At 33.3% G+C, this 24,176-nt stretch overlaps 1 protein-coding gene across 1 annotated transcript in view; it reads right to left on the bottom strand.

The window, feature by feature from the left end:
• Positions 1–24,176, bottom strand: part of LOC141405235 (uncharacterized) — a 206,862-nt gene that overhangs the window by 138,320 nt on the left and 44,366 nt on the right. The window contains exon 3 of the mRNA XM_073989332.1: positions 21,612–21,645. The gene's annotated coding sequence lies outside the window, so the exon portion shown is untranslated. The remainder of the gene's footprint in view (positions 1–21,611; positions 21,646–24,176) is intronic.

Genomic DNA, 24,176 nt, shown 5'->3' with positions numbered 1-24,176 from the left:
TGTACGTATGTGTGCAATGTGGTTTTTATTGTTTTGGTCTGATTTTCCCATCGTATTCCTGCTGGTGTTTTGTTGTGCGGTAGAATATTGGAATACATGTTAAATATGTTTTGTTCACATTTAGGTTATAGTTTTTATTTAATATAAAAATAATTCCTGTACAGAATATTGTTGTGAAAATACTGATGGAAGCAAGATAAGACTCTAATTAAAAAGGTTGAAAAAGCAAAAAGTTATACACATTGTTTTTGTAGATAAATACAACTACCGTTTAATGGGGTTAATATCAATTGACCTACTTGTAAAGTTTTTCAATTAATAAGATTTATATTAATAAAATACAACAGATATTCCCAAATGCCTATTTAGACAATTTAATGGAAAAAATGAAATTTGTTTAACAGTAATAAAAGATGAAGATTATCTTTTAATATACAACAAATCTTGATTTGGATTATCACTTTCGTATGAAGCAAATTATAATTTTATGAAAGAGTGTATTTTGGAATGTATTTAATTTTTTACATTACTGCGTCATAATATTCACTTGTATTTGATAGGATCAGAGAACACAGATATGGTGACAGAATTTAACAAATATATGTATATAAACTGTGGAATAGTCACCTAGAAACAACTTGTGGGTACCCTTTTCCCTTATTAAAATTGCATTAAAATTTATTGGTATACCATTGTAGTTTGACGATTCTCTGTCATCTTTTAACAAATAGGAAAACCAAACCAAAAACGTTTAATAATTTACTCCTCTCTTAAAGGTTTAGACTTTTGGAATCTACTAAAATTTAACTGACTAGAATTTACCAAAAAATTCGTGGGGAAATTACGAAATGTCCATTCTCCGCAGTAAATATATTCTAGACCGTGATGTCGAAAAATTACTGCCCGAACGACACGAAAATGGTCTATGGGCAGACAGTATTGGCAAGACGAACCATTTTCACCAATACATTCATAATTTTCTTTATACATATGTATTTATAAAATTATATATGTATTTGTGAAAAAGGTTTGTATTTTTGCTATTATCTTGCCAATACTGGCATTTGTAAATGTCGGGTAAAGGATTTTTGGGACAGTATTTTTGTGGAAAAAATAAAAGAATATAAAAGTTTATTTTCTCAAACCACAAAAGTTCAAAATTTTTAGCAAAACTGGAGCACACTATATCTCTCGAGGGCAATGACCGATTTAGTTCACACTTTGTACATCCTAAAATGTTCACCAGACATAGATAAGGTTCGAATATGGACTGTACGGTCCACTCATTCGGGTACCTTCCCACAAAAGTTAAAAAATTCACGGTATCTCTCAAGGAACTTCTCAACAAAAAATGTTTTGGTATAGCCCCCATATAACGGTACGGTTTCAAGTACACTGCACCCCGGTTATCTACCTCTCTGCTTAACTGCCTTTCCCGTTTAATTGCCTCACAACTAAAATCCCCAAAGTTTTTTCATATAAATGAGTTCAAACTTTCCCGGTTAACTACTTTTCTATAAGTACCCAATTCGGATATTTGCCCGTCAAATATTTTCCCCAAAAGGAACATACAATAATACTTTTATCGGTTTATTACCCACACTGGTGTATTTCTGAGATAATCAATTTCGATGCCTACCTGAATTGTGATGAATATGTCCAGTGATATGTTATGTTCACTGATGACTAAATTTCTTATGGGTTAAATAATATAACTTATACATATTTAGACTTGAAATGAACTATTCTACTATACACCGTTTTGTTTTTTGACGATTATGTTCTAATTGTTGTCATTTTTGAAAGGTTGAGATGAGATGTTTATAACTACCCATATGAGGTAGCTATGCGGGATTTTCGTAACTGCCTTTCCCGCATAACTGCCTCATTTTTTGGAATTTTATGAGAGGTAGTTAACCGGGGTGAAGTGTATTTTGAAATTTGTATTATTAATATTCATGGGTATAAAAAGTATCACGGGGTTGATTTTTTCTTGTTAATATTGAAAAATATACCAAATGCATTGGTCTTGAGCAAAAATGTGGATTTTTTAGTCCGAGTAACGGATAAAGTGGAAAATATTGTTGGAAAAATGTGGAAGTAAATGGTTTTTAGCAACATCTCAAATTTTGACTGGATTATCCCCAGTTGGCACGTGGTTTTAATAATGCAATATGTAGTTTAAGACCAGGCAGCGGCCTTCGCCAAATTTATTCTGTTTGATAAAATATGTAAGTAGTTTTTTGTTCAAATAAGTAAGACAACGAAATGAAAATATGTCTGACAATTTAGCAAAATGACCTTTGTGATGGTAGTATTTCTGACTTAAAATCAAAAGTTGAAGGTCAGTTAAAATCCATCACATTACTATTGTTTATTATATAGAAACGAGAGCGTGAGGGTAAGGAGAGGGACTTGTAGTTATTTATTCGAATGAAGTAATGTAAAAATAATGAACCGTGAACATTTTGCGTAGCAACCATTCATTATTTATTTGTAAGCACACTGATAAAATTTTCGTGGTATTTATTTTGAATTCAACTATTATTATATTATTGACTAATCTATGACCGGACGGTCAATTGAATATGTTACATTGTTGTTAAAGAGGTACTACGACGATACTTTATTTATGTATAAATTATCGTCATAGTACAGATTCTATATTAAGTTAATGACAGAAATCGATTGAAATTTTGACGAAAAATTCTTAATAAAACGTCTAAGCTTCACATTTATTTCGTTCGCAAACATCGGTACCCCACAAAAAATAATAAAAAAAATCCATTTATCGGCAATAGTCGTTAAGTCTGTCCTTTACTAATTATGGAGTCACACCACAGATTTCGTTATGTTTTTCTCTGTGTATGTATGTATTTATTTATGTTGCATTGATGTATGTTGGTTCGCATTCATATCAACTGTAGCATATATTCATAAGTTAGGGTTTTAATTAGTGCAAGTAATCATTTAATGTCGCCGATAATGTGGTGGTTGAATGGAAGGAAGGATTGAATGGAAGTTTGCATGGAGAGGGGACACCGCTCGCTCTGCGATTCGTGGCTTGTTAATGCAAATGCAAGCAGGTGGAAACAATAGCATAATTTGCACGATTGCAGGCGGACACATACATACATCATTCACAGCAGAATTTCTTCACTGCCATGGAAATAATTAAAATGTATTTCACAATAAAGTGTGAGCAAAGTGGGCAGAAACATCTGATTGAAACCGTAGCTGACATACCTAGTGGAGGAAAACAATGCCATATTGTATTCTTTGCCATTTTCTTTGGCCCCAAATAAAATAGGCTCTGCTTTCTATGACTTCTTTGTGAAATTTTCATGTGAAAGTGAAATAAATCCCAGTGGAAGAACAGTAGAAATAAGCACACCAACGAGCGAACGACCGAGCAAACAAAATATTGACTCTCAATGGACTCATAATTCATGCATGAAAAGCGGTTAAAGTGTCAGTGGGTTGGTTTGTTCTCAAAGAAGCAAACTCCTCTGCTAGTATCTCGAACACGGCTACACAAAGAAAGCATCAAATCAATTAAATGTTTGCCGTCCCATTGAAAACGTCAAACATGAACAGCCATCAATACAGATAATGACGAAGCAATTGCTTGTATGGTACAGCGGCGTTTGATGGCTGCTAGCCGCTCCGACACTCGCCAATTTGTCTGATATTGTTTTACAGAATTTCACGTTTGCTTTTTTGTGTTAACGTATTCTTTAAGTATGTATGATTTTTGCTGGAGAGCGCAACAACGATAACGACAACAACATACAATAAACAAAACCGGCACATGACATTAATCAGATTAAAATGGTCATGTTGTTGATCTTCACATGGGCTTTTGCAAATCATTTTCTAACGATGTTTGAAAATATCCCGAGGCTTGAATAAGCAAAACTAACTTTCATTTTCGCATGAAAGTGATCAAAAAAGAACAAAAAATGAAAAAAAAACACAACGGAGTGATTGCTTCTTAATGTCTTAACAAAACGGCCAACTTCAGATATTTGGGAATACCAACAATCTAAAATATATTAAGTTATTCACTTATAATATGTGAAGACTTTATTTAGCATAATTATGCAAATCAAACTTTTATTTTGCTAAAGGCATTATAATTCTTTTTTGTTTTGTGATAAATAGATAGAGTCGATTCCCCAATTTGTTTTGAAATAAATATAAACCTTTTATCATAGAATGAGCAACACGTATTACCCCATTCTCAGGCAACCACAATAACATTAAGTTCATGTATAAATTGTAAAACAAAACAAGTGAAGAACGTTAAGTTTGGCCGGTCGGAAATGTAGACAGAAACCTAAAACACCCGAAATCGGCGGTACCGGCATATGGGCAATACCAAAACGTGGACATATGTCCGCATATTTGGTGGTAAAGTTTTTTAACCACTCTGAACTCTAGTCTCAAATGACATTCAAATACCTTAAATCGTGTGAAATCGGTTTTGGGATGCTATTCCAAAACGTAGACCTAGGTCCACAACTTTTGGCGGAGACAGCCAATTTAGACCGAAAATGTTAAAAACTTTAAAATATCTTAATTCAGGCGTTACCGGCATATAGAGGCTATATCAAAACATAGACCTATGCCTACAATTTTGGGTGGAAAAGTTTTTTAACACTAGGAACCCTAAATGCCAAATTATAGCTAATTCGGTCTGAAAACGTAGCTAAAACATCAAAATATCTGAAATCGGGCGGTACCGTTATATGGTTCTATTCCTTAACATGGGCAGATGTCCACAATTTTTGTCAGTTATGCATTTTTTACCTCTAGTAACGAAAATAAAGCTACAAACGTACTGTAGTGAAGTGTATAAAAACAAAAAATAAAAATCATTCACGTACTTATACTTCCGCACAATTTTAAAAACAGTTGTGAATACATGGACGAAAATCTTTTAAATTTTCGACACTTATTTTGAATGATTTTAATCTTATACTTTTTGCGACAAGTTTGAGTAGACAACAGCAGAGATACAAACAGGCGTAATTTTTTGTCCAATTGATAAAAAAACAAGTGAGCAAAGACTATAGTCGGGACGGGGCCAACTATGTGATACCCTACACCACTATCCCAGTACATAAGCTTTGCAATCGTAAACATTTATTTTAGGGAGATACTAAAGTTTTCTCTTTTATACCAAATGACTTAAGGCGAACTGTAACGAAATCTATATCAATAAAAATCAAATGCCGTTCGTTTGTAATGGCATCAGTTGGAAACGGCTGGACCGATTTGGATAATTCTTTTTTTTTTTAAATTTTGGTCATAACCCATCTTAGGTTTTTATGCAAAGACAATTTGACCACGCCAACTTTTTCCAATTTTCAATTTTAATCTTTTCTACAAAAACTACTGAACTGATTTTCCTGAAATTTTGCTGAACTTCGGAGTGGGCGGGGTACTTCCCCTATACCCTATTTCTTTAAAAACGATATATCTATATAAATAATAAAAAATAATTTAAAAAAATTAAGTTTCAGTGTTCTATTTAGAAATGCACTTAAAACTAGAAAATAATCTGTCGCTTAACCTCAATAAATATATTCTTCGTCATGATGGAATCTCTCTAATAAAACGCTTGCCGTTTAATTTTGCCACCATTTATAATTTAAATGCAAGCGTTTTATTTGAAAGATTCCATCATGAGAAAGAATATATTTATTGAGGCTAAGCGACAAATTATTTTCTAGTTTTAAGTGTAGAAATGCACAAATGCACAATAAAACAATGAAACTTATTTTTTTTAAATTATTTTTATTACTTATAGGGGAAGTACCCCGCCCACTCCGAAGTTCAGCAAAATATGTAGCCTATTTTCACCGGGGACCATCATTACGACGGTCCAGCAACGCGGACCGGGGTCTGCTAGTAATTAATATTTAATTTTATATTTGACTACTGTTGACATCTACTTGGTACTGATTGAAAGATTTGCTGGTCTTCTTGATTAGCATTTTACATGTCTTTACTACACCAAATAGAAACAAAGGTATTTGTCATTAAAGTAAAAACTTCAAAATATTAAAATTGTTATAGCTTAGCGCATTTGCAATAAGATATTTTACCATAAATTCCAAATTTTGTATTAATTTTAAACTCAGATGGTTTAGTTTCATTATCGAGCTCTCTCCTTGGAATATGTCCAACAGAAGCAGAAATTTCTGACACGGTAAAAAAATTCCATAATTTGGAAATTGGGATATCCCAGCGTCTTTTTCAACATCACATTTCACCAATTTTGGTAACGCAATTGGGAACATGTTTAAGCTGAGAATATCTTCATTGTTGAAACGCATCCAACCTAAGCTGAGAGACTCGTCAGTACAATTCAAATAAAAAATGGAAAAGTGGGATGTGCGCCAACCTATTTTGCATCATGATAAAAGTGATATTTTCCTCATCCATTGACGTGGTTTTCTTTAGGAATACGACTAATAAATGCGGAGACATTCGCATAAGAATAAAACTTTGAATTTTTGTCCACATAAGTTTGTTGCCCTTTCCGACTCTTGAATATTATCCGACCATCACCAAACTCAATGTGCTTCTTCCTCTCTGGAAGCCCTATTAACTACGTGATGATCCCAACAAAATTGCGACCTGTAGCGTAATTACCAAAAATTGGAAAATGGGATGAATTACCGACTTTTGCGATATATCCGTTGTTTGACCGCCTACACCAACCTACCTTACAACAATGTAAAGGAAATCTTATCTTTCCTTTTGGAATAAGCCTACTAAAAGCAGAGATAGTCGCATATGAATAAAACGTTGTTTGTTCTCCACATAAGTTTTTATTTGCCCATTTCGACCCCTGAATATTATCCGACTATCACCAAAATTAATAGGCTTTTTCTTCTATGGGACCCCCATTCAAGGCAATTCGATCAATATTGCGACCTGTAGCGTGATTACAAGGTTTAGATGGACGGACGGAGGGACGGACAAACATAGGCAGATCGACTCAGTTCGTGGAGACATTCATTTTGGTATATACAAGTATATTTTTGGCCAAAACCAACTTATAATACCCTCCCCACATAGAGCTGTAGAGTATAAAAATGGATGGTATACATTTAAATACTTCTTTCTTTGCCTTTTTGGGACAGTCTTCTCATCATCAATCGATGTGCATTAGTTTGAACTATCTCTGATACATAAGCTCATTTTATCGGAACATTTCTTTATATTTTTACCAGAATAACTTCGATTGCCAGATTAAGGCATTTTCATCAATATTTTTGTTGACTGAAACGATTCCTCTGTAAGATATCTCTGGATTTTTTTGGGATAATTTCTTCCAAAAATGTGGTGTTTAAAAAGGAAATAAATGTTTATGCACATTTTCAGATTTTGCAAAAAAAAAAAAATCAAAATTGCTAGTAATTTTCGTGACACGTAAATGGATGTTTTCAAACAACTATTGAAAATTGACAACCATATTCTAAATATTTAGCTACATACATACTCGTATTTGAATTTTAAAATTGAACAAAATGTTATCAGATTAAAAATCAGAAGTATAAAAATAAAATACACGTATGTTGGATGCCATATATTCCATATACTCTTATGTATGTATACATATGCCTATTTGCATTAGGATGTGGCCCCAGTATGAGGCCTTTTGTATGTATACATGTCTTACTCGACGAGTATCTTAACCTAATAGATTGACTGGTTGTTTTTATGTACATACTCTATTTTTATGTTTTGTTTCTCCCTAGTATTTTCATATGAAGGTTTTATGAAATTATTGTAAAATCATATGTAAGTAGAACTTTTAAAGAAAATGTATATACAATTTGAAGAATGTCAATATAATTTCAAGGCCCCGCATGTTTGTGGATTCCACTGGAGAGACCATTTTTACATGGTCTTTGTAAATTGAATCCATTAAAATTAATTGAACAAACTCTACGTGCATGCGTACTTATGGATAACTGCGCTTTATAAAGATACACACGTGTATTGGCAGAAGTCGTAGGCCACGTACGTACATGCATAGAGATATAGATAGATTCATCGTATGTATGTATATAACGCGTAGCTCAATGTGAATTGAAGGTTTATGAATTTTTTATTAAATTTTACGTGAAAGTGAATTCCAATGGTATAAATTTATAGAAATGTTCAGGGAAATACCAGTACAAAAAAAAGTAGTGAAACAAAACAAAACACCGAAACCAATCGAAAAAATATCATCAATGTACATACTCGTACTTACGTGTATAGTGAAAACTGTCATCGCATTGAAATAAAATACAAATATCACCCAATTGCCTGTCTTTTGACGAGACGACACTTTGTTTGGTGTTAGTGCCAATAATGAAAATAATTAATTTCAATTCAATCTTTTCTCTTTTCAAATTCCCAATTTGTTTTTTAAGTTTCTACTTGTATTTCAATTGCTTTGATTAATAAAAGCAAGTAAATCAATTAAAATGTTTCTTTTTTCTTGTAGTCAGCCAGTTAGTATTCGTAGAAGCGATTTCATCTCTGTTGTCGTTGGGCCAATAATTGTTTTCTTTGGTGTAACTATATTATATCACGTGCAAACAAATGATTGTACAAACTGTAAATATTTGTACGCATAATGAATGAATACACAAAGCAAAAGCTCATTATATGTAGTCTTTTATTTTGGTAAAATGGTTTTTTATTTTTTTACTTATTTTATACAACTATGTATGTAATTAAGAGATGGAATTCATTGAAGTTATAGTAAATTGTTAAAAATTGTAATTTGTGTTTTATATTTTACACCTAATTGATGACTCTATCAGTCAGCATATCTTTTTTTTCTTGTATTACTGCATCTATAAAATTATATATGTATATTGTACTACTAGGTATATGTGTAGCACTTATTGAAAATAAGCAAACTTATTTTTATTTGTCAGGTGTAACTGCAATCTTCAGAAATAGCAATGGCAAGGTAATTATACTCCTGAACCTGAAGAAGAGTGAGGGTCAAATCCCAAAAGGTGCTAAATTTAGGACATATGTACCACAGAAACCTTTGTAATATTTTTGAAGTAAGTATTATTAAATTTATATAGAATTTTAGTTATCTATTCTGCATATTATTTTCGTGCCTAATGTCCTATTTGAATTTTTGGAGACAAAACATATTGCACCCGAGCACAGTGCGAAATATCGGAAGTTTAGTGGAACTTTAAGGGATTTTGAAAGTACATAAAATTAATTAAATTTTAAGTGAATTCGTTTGCTAAGTACTCCACTGCAAATGACCCATACTCAGTTTGGCGATTTACTCCGCGAAACGACTTAAAAATGCATTTAGAGTTGCACTTTAATTTCATAATTTTTTTCTAAAAAATATAATTTGGATTCATTAAAAAAATAGCGTGGCGCGGACAAATGGTAGGTCAGTATGCCATGATTTATTTTTCTTAATATTTTACAAAACTATTATAATATTTTACTCTTAAAAAAATGCAACAACTCTTATTGTTTTCGTGCAATTTTAATCGGAAAAAGTGCTTTTTTGAATTTTTCAAAATATTTTTTTTTATTTTCCGTGGATATTTCAAAAGTGATTCCCGTACATTCACGTTTTAAGATATATATGTTCTGAAAGATTGGGGTCTCCTCTGTTCGCAAAGCCATAAAACAGCTGCGGTAACGTGCGGTCTTCGGAGAAATTCAAGTTTTTTAAAATGACTTCGGAAACTTCATTTAATTGCATTTTCGAAAGTGGAAGGTAAACGCGTCGATGAAAGCCGCTGTTGACTGTGTTTTGAAGAAATGGACTCACTAATATTAACAAATAATGATTTCTGTTAAATTAAGAATCCTCTCGCAATTTTTAATGGTTTTGACCTGTAAATGTTGATGATTTATATATAGTGCAACATTTTTGGATGCTGTGGTACAAGTACCAATATACGTTAAAAATTTTAATGCAGTTCCAACCTGACCTTGATCTGAGAGACATTCTTAATAAAATTAATGGTACAGTCCTGCTAAATAGACCAATAAACATTATAGCTACAAATGAAAACAAAAAATTATTGACATTTACTCCTTAATGGATGTGTAGGGTTGTGGGGCTTTACCCAGAAGTGGACCTATGTTGACAGCTTTTATGTGAGGAGGATTTTTATTCGCTAACATCTTAAAATTTACATTTCATCAAAATCTGTTGCAATTTTTGTCTTCAACATTTAAAATACCTAATATGAGTGAAACCGTCATATGGGGACTATACCAAAAACGCGTACCTAATATTTCGCACAGAGGTTTTCTATCTACGAAGAACATAAAATGCCAAAATACAACCAAATACGTTGGAAAATGTGTCTGTAACATTTACCAAAACGCGAACCTATATTGAAAATATTTTGTACATAAGTTTTCTATCCGCTGAAAACTCAATATACCAATTTGCAGCAAAATCGATTAAAAAATGAATATAAAAAGTAAAAACGACAGCCGCCGTTACATGAACGCTACGGGAAACCGCGGGCCTATGTGGCCCAATTTGAGCCCCACAATATCCACTAATATAAGAAACATTTTTGCAAAATTTTAGGAATCTACGCCCTTTACTTTAAAAGTTATTAGTAAAGTTCTGCTAAAGTGCTCATATTTCGCACTGTGCCGAGGACTAAAGAACTAATATCAGCTGATGTTGATAGAATCAAAACTTTAAAGTTGTCTTTAGAAATAAAAAGGATATTTCCTTAAGGGAAATTGGCTCCATTGTTATCTCGAAACATGAAACATCAAATAAATATTTCTGAAATTATTCAACTTTCTATATTTCCATCAATAATAATAAGTTTAAGTATCCCAGAAGCAAAGGCTAAACAGTTAACCAAGGACAAAAATATTTCTATCCATAAGATCGATTTGTTTTTAATTCCAGTAGTGGGATTCAATTTTTTTCAAAATGATGGGAAAAACCTAGTAGGTTATGAAAGTAGAGCTTAAAATATGAGACACGTATATCGGCGTTTTTAAAGTTTACATCGAAATATCCGAGTTAAAATACCATGTAATCCTTGCATTTAGGAATATAGTACCTTTGGCAACTTTACTGAGAAGAATGTAGGGAATATTTCAGTTAAAAATATGCGAGTCATCAAAGAGGATTTTTGGTTCTTTTTCACATCAAAAAAAAAAAAAAAAAGAACTAAAATATTATTCGCCATAAGAATTTACCGTAGGTCTCAGAATACCCAATACACTTATCTAAATTCCAGGAATATGTAAAAATTAAAGACGCGTTTTAAGGTTAAAGTCGTACTTCATCTGAGTTTTTTCAAAATTGTCCCACAAAACATTAGTCTAGAGGGATGACGTGATAAAAATATTATTCGTCACTATGGGTCACATTATATATTATGGACATGTAACCTAAAATACAAGGATTCCTAGGTATCTTAACTCGAATATTAGAAAGTAGAAATGGGCCTAATTTACCACGTCTGTCCGCCCGTCTGTTGAAATCAAGATATAGCTTGCAATATTTAAGATAGAGCTTAAATCGGTCCACGTTTTGATGTAGCCCCACTCGAGCGGTAACTCCCGATTTTCTGTATTTTGAAGGTTTTAGCCACATTTTCGCATCGAAATTGCTGAAATTTGGTATCTAGCTACAAAACTTTCCCGTAGAAATTTGTCAGTAGAGGTCCACATTTTGATATAGCCCCCATAGAACGGTACCTATCGATTTTCTGCATTTTTACGATTTTATCCAAATAATCTCACCAAAATTACTGAAATTTTGTATCTAGTCTTTATTAGGGCTACAAGACATCCCCCAAGAAATTTTTCAGTATATCGTTGGATGGTGTGCTTAAGTGTTCCATACACCATTTGTCTGATTCGAGAAAAACTCAACTCAGGCTCAAAGTGTTGCAAAAATCCAGTACTTTAAGAGCTCAGTTCCATTGAACTAAACTCAAGGAATATATCAGGAGTTTATTTTAGTCAGTATCTGTGATAGTCTAGAATTTATGGCCAATTTCTGTAACTGCAAAAGTTGCTGAATTGTTCCAAAGGACCTTTTTATTTTTTTCGCCGTTTTGTCACATTTCAACAAATCCACTTTTTATCAATTGTTTTCCACCTCCCTTATGTAAAGTGCTACTGTGGAGTTGAAAATTCAGGGCTTTAAATGAAACATTTATATGAGAAAATAAATAAATTAAGGACCATTATGATAGGTTTCTTTAACATTTAGTTAAGGGGCGACCCCAGTTATAAAGCCAAATTAAGACAATTTTTCATGATTTTTTCCAAGAAAACTATGAAACTTTTTATACCCTACACCACTATGTGGTAAGGGGTATTATGTGTTAGTGCATTTGTATGTAACATACAAAAGGAAGCGAGATAGACCCATAGTTCCTTCTAGGGATATACATAGAATCACTTTCTGAGTTGATTTATGTATGTCCGTCCGTCCGTCCGTCCGTTCGCAACATACAGGTCGCATTTGTTGACCGATTTCGCTGAAAATTGGGGAATACCATTTTTTTAGCCGTCAAGATCAAGTTCGAAGATGGGCTATATCGGTCCAAGTTTTGGTATAGCCCCCCATATATATTTTCGGCCGATTTCACATATTTTCGATTTCGATGAAATTTGGAATGTGTGACTGAATTTTGTCTAAAAATAAATGTGCCAAATTATATCGAAATCGGTTCAGATTTGGATATAGCTCCCATATATATGTTCGCCCGATTTCACGTATGCGATGTACCAATCACGCTATATACGTCCGATTTTAATGAAATTTGGAATGTTTGACTGAATTTGGTATAGAAATAAGTGTGCCAAATTATATAGAAATCGGTTCAGATTTGGATATAGCTCCCATATATATTTTCGGCCGATTTCACGTATTTTCTGTACCAAACACGCTATATATTTCCGATTTCGATGGAATTTGGAATGTGTGACTGAATTCAGTCTAGAAATAAATGTGCCAAATTATATCGAAATCGGTTCAGATTTGGATATAGCACCCATATATATTTTCGGCCGATTTCGCGTATTTGCTGCTCCAAACACGCTATATAAGTCGGATTTCAATGATATTTGGAATGTGTGACTGAATTCGGTCTGGAAATAAATGTGCCAAATTATATCAAAATCGGTTTAGATCTGGATATAGCTCCGATTTATATTTTACATATTCACATTGGTGTAGGGTATCATATAGTCGGCCCCGCCCGACTTTGATCCTTTCCTTACTGGTTTAGTAGATGTTTTTTTTCATCTGAAAGAGCACATTTTAATCTACTTTCTGAATATTATGTAGTTTTGTGGCTATTGACCGTCTACCAGACCCTGTTTTTATTAAAACGTTTTGCGGTACCAACTTTAGCTCGAAAACTAATGAATCGATTGCCATACATTTTTGTATGCTTATTCGATCTTTTAAAAAATATTAGATTTTACGGAAATGGTGGAACCAAAAAGTCAACATTTAAATTTTTGGCTTAAAAAATGACGTGTTTTGGTCATAAAACGGGCAAAAAAATTCTTAAAAATAAAATATATCGTTGAAGGACTAGTTTTCGATGTCCTTGATATCCCCACAAAATTATATGACAATCGGTTTATTAGTTTTTGAGCTAGAGTTGGCACCGTGTTCAAAATGTCATTTCGGGAAAAACACGTTTTAAGTTTCTATGTTACATACAAATCGCAATGAATTTTTCCCTTTCAAAATAAATATTGAACAAAACAAAGAAACATTATATTTTTGAAAATTATGAGAAATTCAGTTGTAGTTTTTTGTGGGGGTTTTCAGACTTAAACCACTATAACTAAGCCATTTGTTAACCGATTTAAAAAAATAATACTCTTTATTTTTAAAGTAAGCCCGCTTAATCACATATTTGTTGTTTTCAAATTTTAAAAACAACAAGTTTTTAAAGTTTGTGTAGTTAAAATTGATTTACTTTAGGGAAGGGCAGAGAAAACTAGTTTCGTCCAACGCCACTTGGACTCATCAGTTCTCTTAGTTCTTTGCATTGAAGCAAAGAACTCTTCCCCAATTTTATGACGACTCGAGCTCAAGAATAAATGTGACCGACGAATTCGTTTAAATGCGAATTCAACAGAAACATTCCAAAACTCTCGTAGCCGCATATGCAAACCAAATTAACTACTCCCACTGTTATGCGTCTTCACAATGCAGAGAATCATAAAATAACAACAAACAAATCGTCCACCGTGCTGTGTGTCTTTTTTAGATTCCCTTTGGCAATTTTGTTGTGATGTGTGTTTACTTTTTTATTTTTAAAGTCGTCATAAAATTGGGGAAGAGTTCTTTGCTTCAATGCAAAGAACTAAGAGAACTGATGAGTCCAAGTGGCGTTGGGCGAAACTAGTATTCTCTGCCCTTCCCTAAAGTAAATCAATTTTAACTACACCCACTTTAAAAACTTGTTGTTTTTAAAATTTGAAAACAACAAATATGTGATTAAACGGGCTTACTTTAAAAATAAAAAGTAAACACACATCAGAATAAAACTGCCAAAGTGAATCTAAAAAACATAATAACTTGTTGTAAAGATATTATTCACCCCTTTAAAAGGAAGAAGGATCAATAGAAATCCGTTGTGAGAAAAAGAAGATATGACCGTTTAAATTTGAAAATGTAAGAAACCGAGATTTTCACTATTTTTAACGTTATAAAAAATAAAACGAAGTGACCCAAACGAACTAAAGGCATTTTCGTTGTTCATGAATCCCAACACGATAGAATTTTGCGTCAGAACGCTTGAATATTTTTCTGGTCAACTTTTGTAGCACAGTGCCATTTATCGACATTTTCCGAAAAGTTTGCAACTTCTAAGGCCAAAACTGCCTGAAGGAACGTTCCAATGCTTTTGCGATGTATTAGGTAGTTCTTAATTACTGTTTGGCCGTTATATGCCAAAATGTCCAAAAAAACGTGGATAAAAAACATAAAGTCAAAATCGGGAGGCTCCATTTTCACCGTAGACCTTTGGTCTAGTCTACTTTTTTGCTCAGTTCAATCCCAAGAATCAGAAACGCGAAGGGCCCATATTTATATATATAAGACACGATTTTTCGTCACAAAGCGGATATAGAAAATGTAGAAATCTAAATATCTTAAAAACTTTAGGAGATAAAAAAACCGATTAAAAAATGTGAAAGAGCATGGTTTGAAACCTAGTAAGGTACCTTTATCTCAAAATGGCGTATGGAACAATTAAGCATGACACCGACGATATGTCTACGTTTTGATATAGACCCAACAGGACCGTACCGCCCGATTTTCAGCATTTTCAAGGCTTTAGCTGCATTATCCTACAGAAATGGCTAAAATTTTTTATATAGTCTTCCATGGGAATATACAATATTCCTGCAGAGAATTGTCTGTATACGAGCCCTAACCACTATTAATTCGTACACCAGGTATTTTTTCACTATTTAACATGAAATTTAATTAACATCAAATGTTTGTCTAAAGAGAATAAATTTTCATAAATCTTTGTAGGATTCATTTTTTAGGCACAATAATATACTGGTTAAATGTTTTTCCATCGATTGGAAAATAAATATGGCCTGTAAGGCGATTTTCGGAAAATTCGTTTTTGGTCCCCATACAAAGTACTATGAAAAATAAAGAGCGGCCAGGGGACACGGGTTATCGTTAACCGATAGTCATAAATTTTTGTAGAGATCATTTTTTAGCCACAATAATGAACTCCTAAAGTTTTTTCATCGATTGGACCATAATTGCGGCCTTTAGAAAATGTTCGTGAAAATGCACCTTTGACCCTATACAAATTACTATGGAAACAAAGATCGCTCGGTAGATACGGGTTAACGTTAACCAATCCCCGTAAAATTTCATATATAAGGTTTTTGCATCAAATGGAAACAAATTTAGGAGCTAGGAGCTGCAAAATAAAAATATTTTGTTTTTTTGGGTCGCCCTAATATACAAACTTTAATAACACATTGTTGAAATATGCTCTGTGTACGAATTAATAGTGGTTAGGGCTCGTAGGTCTACGTTTTGATATAGTCCCCATAGAACGTACCTCCAAGTTATCCCACCGGAATGAATTTGGTATTTAGTATTCGATATGGGTATAAAATATTCCTACAGAGAATTGTGGGTATAGTTACACGTTTTAATATAGCCCCTACAGAATACACAGGTACATCCGATTTTTGGTATTTTGAAGATTGTACGAAATAGGGTGCCACAGTGGTGCAATGGTATGCACACTCACCTTGCACGCTGAAGATCGTGGGTTCGATTCCCGATTATTTTACGTTAAATTTTCTAAAAAAAATTTGCCGAGGCGCTACAAAGCGTAACGGTGAACAAAGCTTATTATACCCTCCACCATAATATGGAGGGTATAATTAAATTTGTCATTCCATTTGTAACACACCGAAATATTCATCGGAGACCCTATAAAGTATATATACTCTTGATCAGGGTAAAATTCAAAGTCGATATAACCATGTCTGTCTGTCCTTCCGTCCGTCTGTTGAAATCAAGATACAGCTCGCAATTTTTAGAATAGGGCTTTGTAATTTTGTACAGAAGTTTCTATTACTCCTAGGATGTTTGGTATTGCAAATAGGCTATATCGGTCCACGTTTTGATATAGCCTACATAGAACGGTACCACCCGATTATCGGTATTTTGAAAGTTGTGGGCTTAATATTCCTCCGAAATGGCTGAAATTTGGTATTTAATCTTCATTTGGGGTGTACATTTTTCCATATGAATTTTGTAGGTATAGGCCCACGTCTTCACGCAGATTTTCGGTATTTTGAAGGTTGTGACCTCAATATTTCTCCGAAATGACTGAAATTTGGTATTTAGTTTTCATTTTGGGTATAAAACTTCCATATGAAATTTGTCGGTATAGATCCACTCCTTAATATAGCCCTCATAGAGCGGTAGTTACCGATTTTCGGTATTTTCAAGGTTATGGCACAAAAATCCATCGAAATGGCTGAAATTTGGTATTTAGTCTTCATTGGGGGAATTCAACTTTCCGCTCTAAATATGTCGGTGTACTCCACGCCTTCATATAGCCCCCATAGAACGGTATATCCCAATGGCTGAAACATTTAGTATTCGTTGGGGGTGCAGAACTTTCCACCTGAAATTTGTAGGTATAGGTTTACGCCTATAGAACTTAAACTCACGATTTTCGATATTTTAAAGGTTACGGCTTCAAATGGCTGAAATTTGGTATTTAGTCTTCGTTGGAAGTATAAAACTTTCCCCCCGAAAGTTGTCAGTACAGGTCCACGCCTTCGTAAAGCGCCCATAGAACGGTACCTCCCGAATTTCTTTATTCTGTTTTACCGAAATTGCTAGAATTTGGTATTTAGTATTCTTCATAAACGAAAGGAAACTAATTGTTCAGTATTACTTCAATACAGCCCGTGGTGAATGGTATAACAAGGCCTGGCCGAACTTAACGCCGTTCTTATTTGTTTTGATAAGATTTGTCTAGTGTAATAGCTTGTGCGTATGAAAAAGTTTACCTAACGGTACGGTGTTATGAAAAAGTTTACCTAACGGTACGGCAGTGTTAAACGCGATGCATTGTAGAGTAAAACGTTACACATTTTCAACAAGGGAGTCATCTCGATCGAACGATTCTTTTCTCCAAATGAGTTCTAAGTAAGAATCAAAAGATCGATTTTTGAGTTCTGAGTAAGAATCAAAAGATCGAAAGATCGATTTTTGAGTTCTAAGTAAAAATCAAAAGATCGAAAGATCGATTTTTAAGTTTTAACCAAAAATCAAAAGATCGAAAAGTCTACTTTTACTTGGTAATTCGTATCCCTAGTGCGTATTAATTGGGATCGAATATCTCAGTTTTGTGAAATTCAGAAAAGTGTGAAGATGCCACGCACTCGTTGCGAAATAGTTGTATATGCATATGTTATTGACGTTGCTTTTCTATGTTTTTTTAATTACAAAAGATGTAAAAACCAATACGTAGCAAAAGTATATGCAAAAAAAAAAAACTAATTATGTATATGTGATTTCAGTTGATATATTTGCTAACGTACTACATGTAGTACTTCATGTGGGTTTTGGCATCAAAGACAAAAATGTTCTCTACTACATTTCACTATAATTTACCATTACATACCAAGGAAATATCGGTATCAATTTTGCCAAAAAACCAGGAAACTAAAATAGGGTTGCAAGCCTCTACCATTTATACTGGTTTGGAACTATTTGAATTAAGATTACTTGGAATCCTTGCACTTTATATATAGTGTCTTTGACAGCTTTACTGACAAGAATGCGAAGAATATTTTTCTTAAAAAATTAACCCTCGTGCCAGTCTAAAATTGGTATTTTTGGCCCTTTTTTCCATAAATCTTTAAAATCTTCTATGAAATGTGATCGTATGAGATTAAAATTTTACTATAGGTCCTGGAATACATCAAAACTCTTCATTATACCCAAACGCCAGGAAATGGCCCTATACTATATTCTGACATTCTGAATCAAAGAAAATCTGTACATATCTGCAATACAAAATATAACATAAAACGAAAAGTGCAAATATGTGCGGAATGTTTCGACGGGAATTGGTAAAAACTCTTCCCTTTTTATAAAATGATAAGGTACACAGCCCAACTCGATCTTACTCACAACTATCTTCATAATTTTTTGTGAAAATTTACCTTGAAAAAATCAACATGTACGGACTTATTTTTATTAGGAAACCCGCACTTCATTGGTGACTCTGAACATTTTAAATTAGTTTTACATAACATTCATTACAATAACACAGCAAAAATATTTAAAACCCGTTGTTTGTTTTGGATATTATTATATTTTAATAAACTACTTAAATATTGAGAAAAAAATCCAAATGGGGTATCACTTAGACCTGCTTTTATACCCACTTACTGGACAAAAAACGTACATATATAAATACACGCGGTGGGATCCTATAAGCAATACATATTTGAAACTATTTATTTTATTTTCTTCGATTTTTGCCCAGAGTTTTCGGAAATTTGAAATAGAAAACGTCTACGCAGAATATGGCCAATATAGTTTAATATTTTGTAGGTTAATATTTGTAAGGTTCAGATTTTGATATTGGCTATATTATAGGCCCAAATTAAGTACAATTGGCCAAATATTTAACGTTGAAGTAATATCAAAATCTTACACTATTTTCATAAATTTTGGTAGGAATCATTTTTTGGCCGCAACAACAAACAGGTAAAATTTCTTTATCGATTGGACAATAAATGTGGCCTGTAGAGCAATTTTGTGAAAAATCGCCTTGGCCCCTATACACATTTCTAAGGAAATACAGATAGGCAGAGACACAGGTTAACCTTAACCGATCATCATATTTTTGTAGAAATATTTTTTTAGCCACAACAATGAACTGGTAAAGGTTTTCCATTGATTGGATCATAAATGCGGCCTTTAGAGCATTTTCGTGAAAATGCAACTTTGGTCCCACACAAATTACTATGGAAACAAAAATCACTCAGGTGGTACGGGTTCACCTTACCCAATCGACATAAAATTTCATATATAAAGTTTTTGGAAAATTTTTAAGGGGTAGCCCTTAAAAAAATTACTGTAACCAGTGTGACCAGATTTAAAAAAGTGTTGCAGCTTAATCAGTATTAAAATAATGCTAAAAAATACTAAAATAAATATTAAAATTCCAAAAAATAATGCTAAACTTAAAAACGTTATATTTTTTAATATACCCTCCACCCCAGTATAGAAGGTATATTAAGTTTGTTTTTCCGTTTGTAGCGTATTGAAGTAATCATTTGCGATCCTATAAAGTATACATATTCATGATAAGAGTAAAATTCTTTGTCGATCTGTGAATGTCCGTGCATCTGTGGTAATCACTCTGGCATCAACAAAATTCAGATAGTACACTGAATTTTTGGAAAGATGCATCTTTTGTTTGCAGCCTTGTCAAGTTCGAAGATGACTATATCAGCCCATGTTTTGACACAGCCCCTACAAAACGGTACCGGCCGATTTCAGTTTCTTGCTGTTTTTCCCATGATTTGGTATTTAAGGTTCCAAAAATCTTCTCCACTAACAATTGTGGACATAGAGTCCACCTTCTGGAATAGCCCCCACATAACGTTATTACCCGATTTCTGGTATTTTGACGTTTTAAGCTACATCTTCAGACCGAATTAGTTATAGTTTGATATTTGACTACCAAAAATTGCGTACAATAGTTCATGTTTTGGAATAGCCCTTCTTTTATGTTTTTAGCTACATTTTCAGACCGAATTAGATGTACATAATTTAGAATTTAGGGTTGTCAACAAACTTCTCCATTAAAAATTATGGACATAAGTAGACGTTTTGGAATATGTCCAATAACAAAGGCACTCGTTGATTTCATTTATTTTGAGTGTCGTTTGGGTTCAAAGTGGTTAAACAACTTCTTCACCATAAATCGCGGACACATGTCCGCTTTTCGGTATGGCCCCATATAACGGCACCATATGTTTCTTTTTTTGAGTTTTTATTCACATTTTCGGGCAAGATTGGGTGTCATTTGGTATTTATAGTTCGCAGTAGTTAAAAACTACTCCATTGAAAATTGAGTACATATGCCCAAGCTATGGAATAGCCCCCTATAAAACGGAACCGCTAGATTTCACACAGTTTCAAGTTTTTATACGGCTGAATTATTAAGAATTTGGGGTTCCCAGCGGTCAAAAAACTTCTACAAGTAAATTATTGGCATTGGTATTTTCGTAACATAAAGAAAAACTAATTATTCCATATCAGTTCTGAATATTTCGTGGTAGAGGGTATAACAAGTTCGACCCGCCCAAACTCCACGTTTTTCAATTGTTTTATTTTATTTGCTTATTCACATTTTCATTCCTTTAAATCAGAGCAAAGACAACGTTGTTTTGAGATGTTCAAACAACATTTCTATTCAATTCAACCAACATTTAACTGATTTTCGGTTCGAAAATATCTAAAATTTCTTAAATAAAATAATGCTAAATTAATAATTGAAAAATGCTAAAAAAATTGCTAAATGAAAATTTTGTGGCTAGATACAAAAAATAACGCTAAATTTAGCTGCAAAAATGCTGGCCACACTGGCTGTAACATGGTACTTCGGATTCTGAATGGCTAGAAAACATCGATTGACATTAAACCGGCTTTAAAAGAAAGCGATATTCTTCAGTTAGCATTTCCCACCCTTTAGTACTTCATAAATGAAATTACTACTGTGATAAACTAATTGTTCAATTTTACTTCGAGTTGTATCGTGATGGAGGGTATAAAAAGTTCGGCCCCGGCGAAATTAATGCTGTTCTTGCTTCAAAACATCGCAGACAAATTTTGAATTGGGGGAGACATATTCAGTAAATACATAAATATTTTCCATTATCCACAAATATTGGTACAAATTAAAACATAACATTTTATTTAGAACTTTAAATATAAGTTAGTACCCCAGTTAATATCGATAGTTCATAAATCATATGTACACTGGAGTCTAAAACGAGTGTTTTGTTTTACTTACCATTTTTACGCCATAATTACGGCTACAAAGGAGTCTGAAATTAAAAAAAAAAATATTAATATAATGCATTTTATATAAACTACAAATGTATACAAAAAACCAAATGGTTGTTGTTGCCATCTCTCCTAAAAAATCCGTTGTATCGAATTCCTAATTGCAATTTAACAATAAATTCGGTATATATAGAACAAAAATTTAGGATAAAGTCAGATTGTCCCACATAATATACCTGTTGTGCGATTCTTTAACAAACAAAATCGCTAACATTAAAACGCAAAATTATGAATTAAAAGTTCAAATAAAAATTGACAACACTGTTGCTATCTGTAGAACATTACCACTACTGTCTATTGGTCGCTATTCGTTAATAACCGAAATTATAAGTATTTTAATTTTACAGATTCTTGTCGCTAACCAAAAAATGAGTTAGAGAATCGCACCATCACCAAAAGCGGAATTTGTAGTGTAGTGGTTTGTAATGACAATTTCTCCGACATCCTTTTTCATTTGCAAAAACCTTCTGATCATTCAGCTTATCTCAAAAGAGAAAAACAAAAAATCCAATGATATGATCATCATCGCCTTAACAGGTAAATTTATAAACATGTTTTCTATAAAGAATGTTTTCGGTTTGTTTTTTTTTTAGCAGCTGATCCTATTTGTTGCATGAATATTACTGGTTTAGAGCAGGGAAGTGTCAGAAATACATCTCAACAACATTTCGGGTGGGGGCCCTCTTGACAAAATTTGAACTTTTGCAAGTAAAATATGCAAAACATTTCTACAAATGGCCATTTCGTGATGGCCAACCTGCGACAAAAATCGAACAATCGATATCAGCAAATGTCAGCAACAATTCAGCAAATTGTCTCTAAACATATCATATTTTAATATTCTAGCAATGTTTTTGTAATTTATGACGGTACTTAAGAAAGCAAAACAGAAGAACTTGACATTTACGTATGATCTCTTCAAGACTTTAATAAAGTCAGTAAAGTTGTGACTTTTTATAAGGCAAATAACTAAAAATTTAAAGGATAAAATTAATTTTTTTTTTGAAAAGTTTGTACAAATTATTCGCATAAAATGTGCTGGAATTTACATTTTTTTGAATAATTTTTTTTGTGAATTTTTTCCAAGTCCTCAAAACTGAAATTGAGTTTTACTAACTATGCCATCCTAGACCACACTCCATAGTTTTTGGAGAATGGTCGAAATAGCGTCAAGCTTACAAAAAACGTCGTTCCAGCATTTCCGTATGTGACATCAAAAATTCTGACCATGCCTCTCACTGTTATTTTGTTTTGTGGGTTTCGTTCAAGATTTAGATATTTTTGTTTTGGTAACTATTTATGATTGTATTTTTTCACACTTGTATATTTATACCCTATACCACAATGTGGAAAAGGGTATAATAAGTTTGTTTTCCCAAAAATTCATGTAACGCCGCGAAATATTCGTCGTAGACCCCTCATGTGGTATACCAAACTTCATATCTCGACGAGATAAAGCGATTTAGCGATGTGTGTCCGTCCGTCCGTCCGTCCGTCTGTCCGTCCATTAAAAATTGTAATCAAGCTAGAGGCCGCAATTATGGACCGATTGTCACGAAATTTAGTATGGAGGTCGGGTTTGGACCAGAATAGAACTGATTAGTTTTTGGCGATGATCGTGAAATGTTAAAGGGATGAAATGGACCAAAAACAAAATTTTTGCTCGATTTTGTAGCCGCTCTGTAGGTCGCAATAATAGTCCGATCGGCGCGAAATTTTAAACGTAGTTTTGGTTTGAGATGAAGAAGTAGCGTGCAAGTCAACGGTATGATCGGATAATATTTAGCGGGTTAAATTGATCAAAACTTTTGTGTGAAAATTGGTAAAATTTCTAATGCACATCTTATAACTTTATCCCAAGAAGACGCGTTTAGTGGTATAGGGTATCACATGGTCGGCCCCGTCCGACTATAGTCTGTTCTTACTTGTTTTGCTATATGATTTTCTATACAAAATGAAAAACATGTAAAAATGTTAGGTTCGGCCGTACCGAACATTTTTATACCCCCATACCCCCCAAATAAAATAGTTTGCTTCCTTTCCCGTCCACAATTCCAGGCGGAGACGTTTTATGACCACTGAGAACCCCATAACCCAATTTTAGCCTAAAAATGTAAATGTCCACACTTTTTGGTGGGAAAGTTTCTCGATCAATGAGAATTCCAAATACCAAATTGCAGCCAATTCGGGCCCAATATTTATATAAAAATCTTCAAAATACTTGAAATCGGCAGGTACTGTTATATGGGTGCTATACCAAAACCTGGACCTATGTCCACAATTTTTCTTGAATAACGTTCGTGACTATTGGAAACTCCAATTAGCAAATTACAGGCAATTCGAGCCGAAAATGTTAATAAAAGCTTCAAAATACCTCAAGTCGGGTGGTACCGCTATATGGGGTTATAGGAAAAACTAAACCCATATTGATGATTTTTTTGGCTAAAGTATTTTTTACTTATATTAAGCATTTACTGAAAAAATCAGATCGGTCCGACGATTAGAAATATTT

Source organism: Musca autumnalis, unplaced genomic scaffold, assembly GCF_047663935.1.
Source record: "Musca autumnalis isolate F117 unplaced genomic scaffold, ASM4766393v1 scaffold_5, whole genome shotgun sequence".
NCBI lineage: Eukaryota > Metazoa > Arthropoda > Insecta > Diptera > Muscidae > Musca > Musca autumnalis.
Note: the sequence above shows the minus strand (reverse complement) of the source record. Positions and strands in the feature narration are given on the sequence as shown.